The following is a 9,967-nucleotide window of genomic DNA, read 5'->3' on the forward strand; positions in this document are numbered from 1 at the left end:
CAGTATGGTACTGGCACAAAAACAGAAATATAGATCAATGGAACAGGATGGAAAGTCCAGAGGCAAACCCATGCACATATGGTCACCTTATATATATATATGTTTTTTGAGGTATGCAGGCCTCTCACTGTTGTGGCCTCTCCCGTTGAGGAGCACACGCTCCAGACACGCAGGCTCAGTGACCATGGCTCACGGTCCCAGCCGCTCCGCAGCATGTGGGATCTTCCCAGACCAGGGCACGAACCCGTGTCCCCTGCATCAGCAGGTGGACTCTCAACCACTGCGCCACCAGGGAAGCCCTTTTGCCCATTTTTAATGGGTTGTTTTCATATTATTGAATTATCAGAGATCTTTGTATATTTTGAGTTTAACCTATTTCTTTTCACTTTTGTTAATACAGCCACTAGAAAATTTAAAATTCCATACATGGCTCACATGTGTAGTTTACATTGTATTTTTTTTTAATTGGAGTATAGTTGACTTACAATGTTGTGTTCGTTTCAGGTGTACCGCAAAGTGATTCAGTTACACATATACATATATTCATTCTTTTTCAGATTCTTTTCCCATATAGGTTATTACAGAATATTGAATAGAGTTCCCTGTGCTATACAGCAGGTCGTTGCTCGTTATCTATTTTATATGTAGTAGTGTGTGTATGTTAATGCCAAGCTCCTAATTTATCCCACCCCCCATGTTTCCCCTTTGGTAACCATAAGTTTGTTTTCGAAATCTGTGAGTCTGTTTCTGTTTTGTAAATAAGTTCATTTATATTATTTTCTAAAAATTAGATTCCACATATGAATGGTATATGATATTTGTCTTTCTCTGTCTGACTTACTTCACTTCGTATGATTGTCTAAGGATGCAACTGTACTGCCAGTAAAGGCCCAGGTACAGCATCATGAAGGAGCAGCCACTTACCAGTTCATGTGGAAGGCCAGGGGCTGGGAGACAGGGCAAAGCAGAACATTTTGGTGTGGCACTTTTTTTTTTTTTTTTTTTTTTGCGGTACGCGGGCCTCTCACTGTTGTGGCCTCTCCCATTGCGGAGCACAGGCTCCAGACGTGCAGGCTCAGCGGCCATGGCGCATGGGCCCAGCCGCTCCACGGCATGTGGGATCTTCCCGGACCGGGTCACGAACCCGTGTCCCCTGCATCGGCAGACGGACTCTCAACCACTGCGCCACCAGGGAAGCCCGTGGTGTGGCACTTTTGACACACTCATTTTGCAACCCTGAAAAAACAAAACATTACATTTCCAGCTTTTTAGAGTGAATTACCTAGTAACGTGTGCAACTCACATGCTCATCTAATGGCTTGACTTCCCTCTCCCATTCCCTGATCCAACACTGCGGGCCTCGGGGTCTCAGTTTATCACCTGGGTTCCCACTCAAAAGATGCAACTGGGGAGAATGCAATCAAAGGGGTACTTACAAAAGTGCAGGCAGGTCCCGAGGAAGCAACAGAAGATGGTGAAGCTGTCGACAGCTGGAATCTACTATGCTTTCCAGAGGAAAAAAGGCAAGGGGACCTGGCGTGGCCTGACACAGAGAGAGCCGAAGCTGTGATCTTACTTATTGGAATGTAGCCATTGACAATTGGCCCAGGAGTTCGGGAGCGGGGGTCTGGGGGTGGGTGGGTGGCGGTCGTGCGCTAACCAAACTCTTCCCCCTCCCTCTGACCTCCCAGTGCCTGAGCCCAACCGGGAGACAGAGGACAAGAGACCTCGGAAGCAGCCCACAAGGTCAGTTTCACAGGCACCGAGCATGAAGTGGTACGAGGCACGCCCACCTGAGGCTCGGTGGTAACACTTACCACTGGGTTTCCTGACCCAGCCCATAATTGCCCGCCCACCTCAAGGCACCCCCGCTGCAGGCTGCCCACTCACTCTGGCCAAGAAATCCTACAATGCAGTGCTGATCACAGCACTCCCCTGAGTAAAACCCTCCGCGCTTTCTACCCAGCAAATCCATACTGTACAGTGAGATCCCAAGGCCCTCTTATAAGCGGACTCTACGCACCTCCTCGCTCACTTTACCTTCATGAATGCAAAGGTTTGGTTCAGCACAAACCCCTTATAGAGCATCCTCAGCCACTACCCTCTCTTGGATGCTGCTACAGAGAGGGCCTGGCTGCCAGCGAACCCAAAGTCCGTCCTTGTGGTCACCCTAAAACACCTTCAGGGCTTCCAGGGACCCTGGCTGAGCTACTGTCAGAACTGTGCCTTCTCGGACCAGCAGAGGGCGCCGTGACACCGAACAACGTCGAAAGCACTTTCGGAGGCCACCCCGGGCGTGGGGCTGCGAGAGCTCTGAGCTCCGCGTGGTGCCTGCAAGCAGGACAGTTGTCCAACCTGAGAAATGCGCTTGTCAAGCCTTTTTTTTTTTTTAAATGCAAACCACGGTTTGAAATACATTTTACCTTGCAACCTAGTACACACATACGTGTATATTTATTATCGAGTTTTAATATTAATCTGTCCAAATCTGATTGCTGATGGTATTTCATAGTCATAAATTCAAAATTAAACAGTTTAACACAATTAAATTTAGTTAATTAATTAAAGTGGAGTTTTGGTCTTTGTACCAGTAAAGCAAGAGTTTCTTAAACTGTTTTTATGTGACTGAAGCATTTATTTTGTGAAATATTCACAAGTTTAGTTATTGAATGCATGGAATTTTCTGTATTAGTACCTTATTTTCTTGCTGCATGCTTAATTTAAAAAATTTTTTTCAATGCAACTTATTTTGAGACATTTTTAAAATATAGCTAACCAAAAAAAATGAAAATCTGACCCTGTAAAGTCATAAAGGCCTACTGTCTCCTTAAAATGAAACATTTAATTTTCATGTGTTATTTATTTTCTGGGTAGCAGAGTACGTAACATTTTAGTTCAACTTAGAAAGTTATGAGATTCACAAATCATACACAGTTGTGGGGAAAAATACTTTGTCATAAACTCTTTAACATGTTAAAAGATAAACTGGGGCTTATTAACAATTTTAAGAGTTTATTTGAGCAAAAATTCATTCGAATTGGGCAGCATCCAATCTAGCAGACAGAAAGGAACGCTGAGGAGCTGTACAAGATAAGACTTTTATAGGCTGAAGGGCGCGGGAACAAGGAAGTAAAAAGTCAGGTTTGTTGTTACAAAATTACTTTCCTTTAGGGGATGACAGAGGTCTACCAGGCAGATGACCTAACTAGTGTTGGTCAGGTGATCCCTGATTGACTGGGTTAAGATTCCATTTCTGGGAGAGCTGGGAACACTGATTAAGTGAAATCTCAGTTTGATGACAAAGGCTTAGCATAATCGACTCCATTTGGGGCCTTTTGTCTTGTTTTTTAACAAACATAGTAATTATCTCATATTTATATTCATGTTCCAAATAATCATCTTGCTTAGTTTAAATAGCTTGTTTGCATGGAAAGTTATCACAGGCAGCAACAGCAGGAAACAAACCACATGGATGCCTTGTCAGATGGAACTTCCTTTAGTTTCTACAAATGCAAAACAAGAAACAGTGTACTTTTTGAGCTTGGTTACAACAGTGTGGGAGGGAGCCCAGGAGGAGGTGGTCACAAAAGCATGCCGTTAACTGTTAAAAGCAAAATGCTTCTCACAGTGCAGCACCATACCTTTAACCAGCCTGCGCAAAAGCTGTTTGCAGTGTCTGAGACCAACAGAGAAAAAGAAAAGGTTCCACTTTCAAATAAGAACTACTAATAGATTGTTAAAGTTTTCATTACAGATTGATAAAAGTATGTAAGTGTGCATAGTTAATACAATAATTGGGATCCTTGAAGACAAGTTCTTCAAGACAAGCTATTGGGGGGTGAAACATTCAATGAGTCAATAAATGTTCTAAAACAAAGATCTTCTAGAAGCACTGCAGAAGTCTGTGTCCTTGTGATGGGGCTGCAGTGATAAATCAGAGAAGCCAGCAGACCGAGAAGACGGCAGCCTAAAGTCTCAAAATAACCATCTCATCAGGGTTTGGATGCCAGTTTCTCTTATAGAACAGAGAGGGGGAGGAGACGAGCAAGTAAAGTAAAAAGTAAAAAGGCATAAGTTTTGTAAATATCACCTGGAATAGCCAGCCCCAGGGAGGGGGTGTGTTCATTTCTTCTTTCTTACAGCCATCCACAGGTGCACTGGGTCCGGATGTTTCCCTGAACAAAGGCACTTTGGTTTAACATTCAGGCAGAGGGGCAGGGTTCCCCGAGGCAGGCCATTATGTATAGACAGTATCCTTTTAGTGAACAAAAGCAGCGGAAAGCAAAGGTTAAAGTAAAAGAAACAGATCCAACATGGAGTCAGATTTGGCTCTTCCCTGTTACAGCCTTATATCAAGTCCTTTCTGAAAGTACTGAAATTCAGGTATTTGGGGTGATTTCTGAATTCACAAGGAAGAGCTGGCTTGTTAAATCTTGCCTAGACAGCTGAGTTCCACACCACATGATGTTAAAACATGGATGTGTCTTACATGGAAATAACCTAAATGTCCAGAGACAGATGAATGGATAAGGAAGATGTGGTACATATATACAATGGAATACTACTCAGCCATAAAAAAAGAATGAAATAATGCCATTTTCAGCAACGTGGATGGACCTAGAGATTATCATAGTAAGTGAAGTAAGTCAGAAAGAGAAAGGCAAATATATGATATCATTTATATGTGGAATCTAAAATATGACACCAATGAACCTACCTATGAAACAGAAACAGACTCACGGACATAGAGAACAGACTTGTGGTTGCCAAGGGGGAGGGGGTTGGGGGAAGGATGGAGTGGGAGGTTGGGGTTAGGAGATGCAAGCTATTATATATGGAAAGGATAAACAACAAGATCCTACTGTAGAGCACAGAGAACTATTTTCAGTATCCTATGATAAACCATAATGGAAAAGAATATTTTTAAAAAAGAATGTGTATATGTATAACTGAATCTCTTTACTGTACAGCAGAAATCAACACAGCATTGTAAATCAACTATACTTCAATTTTTTTTAAAAAAAAAGCTGGTATTAAAAAAAGAAAGAAAACATTGATGTGTCTTATAAAACCCAACTGCTTCTGTTCATTCTGTCTTCAGCTCCTTGTTAAGATGTGGGAGCAGAAACCTCTTCTGAAAAGTAAATAAAAGGAGCCCTTTCCCAAGAATGTGTGAATGGTTCAACCCTTATTGTGCTGAATGGATTCTGCTAGTTTAGGTTCTGTTCCTTTTTGTTTTGCAGTTGATTTCTATGACTTACTACAGGTCTCTGCCCACCGTTGATAAGGCACTGTCTTAGAAATGAAGCTGGGAAGAAAATATAGATCATTAGCAGCTGGCTCGGAGAGCACAGGGCCCTTCTCACCTCCTCCAGGGCTGGCCCCATGGAGAGAGCCAAGCTTGGAATTAGGAGAAAGATGTCTTTGGCCCATTCTGTCCCTAACCAAGCTTGGACCCCACCTGTACTTCATTTGTTAAACGGGGGAGTAGTTCCTGCCCGTTTTACTTCTGTTGTTGTTGTAAGGGTCTGACGAATTGAAGAAAGACTTCAGGGGAAAATGCACTGCTTTATATAGAACACAAGTGTATCATCAGAATCACTCAGCAAGGACCAGCTGTATCCCTGCCCTGTTCCCGGCACTACCTCTGTGCGTAGTGGCCCTGCGGGTCTCAAGGCTACAGCCACTCCTGGGCATAATCAAATGCACACACAGTCCCAGAGTTAGGAACAGACTGTGTACCCCAGGTCTGTTTCTAAGACAATTGATCAGAGCCACAAACTCTGTGGCTTAGCCTGCTCAGTACCGGGCATGGTTCCTGCCACTGTTCGTGATTTGGTACCTAGAGTTATCACACCACAAAATACCCACAGAACGGAATAGTGCCATTCTATCAGGTTACCCCAACACCTTGGCAAGCGGGGGTTGGAGGATGGCTCACCTCGATTTACCTATGAACAGGTGTGTGCAGAAGCACCTGTCATCAGCCTTTTCCTCATAGGAAGTATCACCTGGACCACACTTGTTCCATCCTTTCTCCACTTATGGACTATCATCTACCTACATCTCTGGCCATCCTCTCTTAAGCGACCAAGAGGACATTTTGATCTGGAAAGGAAGCGACATGCCAGCCCACACAGCTGGAGGAGCTTACTATCAATCTCAAAGTCTTCTTTCATCCTGATGTCACAACAGGCTAAAATAGTGAAAGATTAAGACAATAAATCAAAAAAACTTCTACATGTTACTAAATAAATTGTTTTTCAATTTTCACATATATTAAAAACTTCTCCCTGTGCCTACTCCTTAACCTAGAAAGTCCTCTTCTAAGGCTATATTCCAAGGAAATAATCACTCACTGCTAAATTTATAGGGTATACGCATGTGTCCAACAATGTGAAATCATTTCAAAAATTGTAGGATGTTCATGTCCTCTTTCCTCAACTTTGATGCCAAAAGGGGTCCACTTGGACCCAAATATGTGTTAGCAATGTAGAAGGTACTGGAGAGTTGTAGAAGGCATGGAGAAGGTTTACAGTGTAACCCCGTGGAAACAGCTTAATCACCCCAGCATCCAGTGTCCCTTCTTTGCACCCACTAGCTGGCTTCCCCTTCCCTGCTTTTCCCTCCCCTCCCCCCTTCCCTCCCCCACCTCTCTCTCCTCCTCTTCCCCCTTTTCTCTCCTTCCATCTTCCACTCCTTTCCTCCAATCAAAATTTCACTGACTCCAGTCTAGTCCTTTCTCACTGAAACCCATTTTTCTCAACTCTCCACCCCCACTCCTGCCAAATTTTCATTCTTTATCCAGTTCAGAGCTCACCAAAACAAAGGCCGATACAGTACACAGGACAGACCTTCCTTAGAACACAGTTTAATGACCATATTTTGGCATATTGGTATGATTTAGGGGCTCGCATCCCCCATGGAAAGACTAACAAGGAATTCTCCAACAAAGATGGGTCTCCTCTTACTAAAAACTCCTATAATGGCTGAAAAAGGAAGAGAACTTTCTACATACTTTTACATATTCCGTGGAACTTTATGCAACAATTAAAAATGATCTTATAGAAGCCTATCTTGTGACATGGAAGGGAATACAAGATACACAGTTAGTGACCAAAAAAATTAAATTTTCATGCTTGATTCTATATTTGTAATTAAAAAGAAGTCTATAGGGCTTCCCTGGTGGCGCAGTGGTTGAGGGTCTGCCTGCCGATGCAGGGGACAAGGGTTCGTGCCCCAGTCCAGGAGGATCCCACATGCTGCAGAGCGGCTGGACCCGTGAGCCATGGCCGCTGAGCCTGCGCGTCCGGAGCCTGTGCTCCGCAACGGGAGAGACCACAACAGTGAGGGGCCCTTGTACAGCAAAAAAAAAAAAGGAGTTTTGCATTGTAGCAATATAGGGGTAGTGGATTGAGAGTTACAAACTATTAGGTATAAAATAAGCTACAAAGATATAATGTACAGCATAGGGAATATAGCCAATATTTTATAATAACTAAAAATGGAATATAACCTTTAAAAATTGTGAATCACTATATTGTACACCTATAACATATATTATTGTAAACCAGCTATACTTCAATAAAAAATTTTAATAAAACATAAAGTCTATGAGAACAGAATTTTCAACCATCGTATATATTATATATATATACCCATATACATACATATATGTATATGTGTATATATAAAATTCCAGTGATCTTCCTTTTAAGTCACTTGGAATCAAACTATAGATTGATGTTCGATTAATCCTTGTAAATCAATTAAATTCTTCTCTAACAGAAAAATAAATTCAATAACAAAAGTTTTAAAAAACATTTTGCATTTGCAATTGATAATCAATTCAACTAGACAAAAAAACACACCGATGTTTCCTTTCCAGATGGCCCATCTACCTTGCATTGCCTGTGAGGCTTCTGTGGGACAAGACCTTCAAGTTTCTTTAAGGACCTGCCAGTACGCCCTTCAATTCTTCTAAGGTTCAATTGCCCACATTACCTTAGGCAACAGTTTTGCTAAACTTCCCACCACGACATAACACACATCATTCTCTTCTCCGGCTTTCAGTCTCATTTTCCTCACTGCCCTTCAAGCCCTCATGAGCAAAGCCTTCCAGCTTCCACCGGCCACCCAAACCCAAAGCCAGGGTCACATGTTTTAAATTTTAGTTACTGGAGCACCTCTCCTGATACCAAAACCTCTTCTAATTATCTATTATTTCCATAACCAACCACCGCAAAACTTTGTGGCTTATTTTGCTCACAATTCTGCACTATGGACAGGGCTCAGCTGAGAGAGCGACTCTGTTTCCTGTGGCTTGGCTGGGCCTGGAGGATGATTTTCCAGCAGGTCACTCGTTTTGCTCTCATGTTGGTGTTAGATATCAGCTAGGAGCTCAGCTGGGGCTCTCAGTAGAGCCCCAATTTCTTTCCACGTGGACCCCTTAGTGGGGCTGCTTGGAATTTCTCACAGTATGATGGCTGGCTTGCAAGAACAAATAGTCCAAGAGACCGGAAGTAAAAGCTGCCAGTCACTAAGACCTGGAAGAGGCTGGAAGCAGACACAGTTCCACTGCCTTCTATTGGCCAAGCAATCACAGCGCCCACCCAGAGTCAAGGAGAGGGCGCATAGACCACACCTCTCAAGGAGAGGAATATCAAAGGATCTGCAGTCCTCTTTACTGTGCCCCACCAGCGAGCTATTGACTAACTGTTGCTGTCATAAGTTCACATCTACCTACTCCCATCCACCCCCATCCACCATCCATTCCAGATGAGCAACAGTTCCTGGTGGTACATAAGACACACCAGCAGGCCGACATCCACTCAGAGCTGCGCACACGGTGCATCCCTGGCCCAGGTATGTGGTCTTCACTCCTGGTTTCTGGAACACTTCCTCTGGGTTATGGGCACCAATGATTTTGGCCCTTCTCAATCCCCTAGATCAAGTCTAAATTGTCTTCCTTAGCTATGGAACTGCATGGACGAGGGGCTGGAATAGCACTCATTGGCTTGGCCTGGCTGGGTTGGTTTTGGGGGGGGAGGGTGTTTTCATTGTTTTTTTTCACAATGCTCCTCCTTAGGTTTTTCTAACTATTCGTAATTTCATTCCTAAGACCACTCCGAGCAACTTGCTCCAAAGAACAAGAACAGATATTTTCTCCCAGGAGGCCCTAAAAAATCAGTGGGTTGTTAGTGATACAGTGGGAGGGAGAGAATGGAGCTTGAGAACATACAGGCCTTGGTGTGTCCTGGTAGGGTACCACTGACGTCACGCACTCTCTTCCAGTGGGTACAATGACTCATTTTGAAAACAAATAGAGAATTAGTCTTAGGAGAGTGCTTTTGGACCCACTGCTTTGAGCATTCTTTGCTGATGGAGGCAGATCCCAGATGACTGAATGTAGCATTTTTTTAGGTGGATCTGTGGATATCACCCGATTGGATGCCATCTAAAGATCTGTTGTGAATTTCATTAGCCTTGTGAGCCAATTCTGTCCATAACTGGATATTAGTCACCTAAATGTCTCCATGTTCTTCAGACGACTGGGGTCATCTTTTTTGCAATGTTTAAATAGGAATTAACTTAATCCCCTACCCAACATATGGTGGAAACCCAATTTCCCCTACCTCGTTCCCTAAGACCTCAGGGATACCTCTCGTCGTCACCGATTTCTTATATCCTCTGATCTCTCTCATGGCTCACATATTTCAATTGGCTCCTATGTTGGTCCCAAACTGACCCAGAACTTTGGTTTCCTCCAAAAAAAAGGGAAAAAAAGTTGGTACTGGGTGTTACTAGCCCTGTAGTTACCAAACTTGGCTTTAGAAATACCAGCAAGCCTTAAATATCCTGATGCTGAGTCTGCTCCCTAGATCAAGCAAATAGGAGTTTCTGAGGGTGGGACACAGGCCTTCATATTTTTATTAACTCCTTTGGGTATTTCAGTGTCAGCAGTGCT

Source organism: Hyperoodon ampullatus (genome assembly GCF_949752795.1).
Source record: "Hyperoodon ampullatus genome assembly, chromosome: 15".
Lineage (NCBI taxonomy): Eukaryota > Metazoa > Chordata > Mammalia > Artiodactyla > Ziphiidae > Hyperoodon > Hyperoodon ampullatus.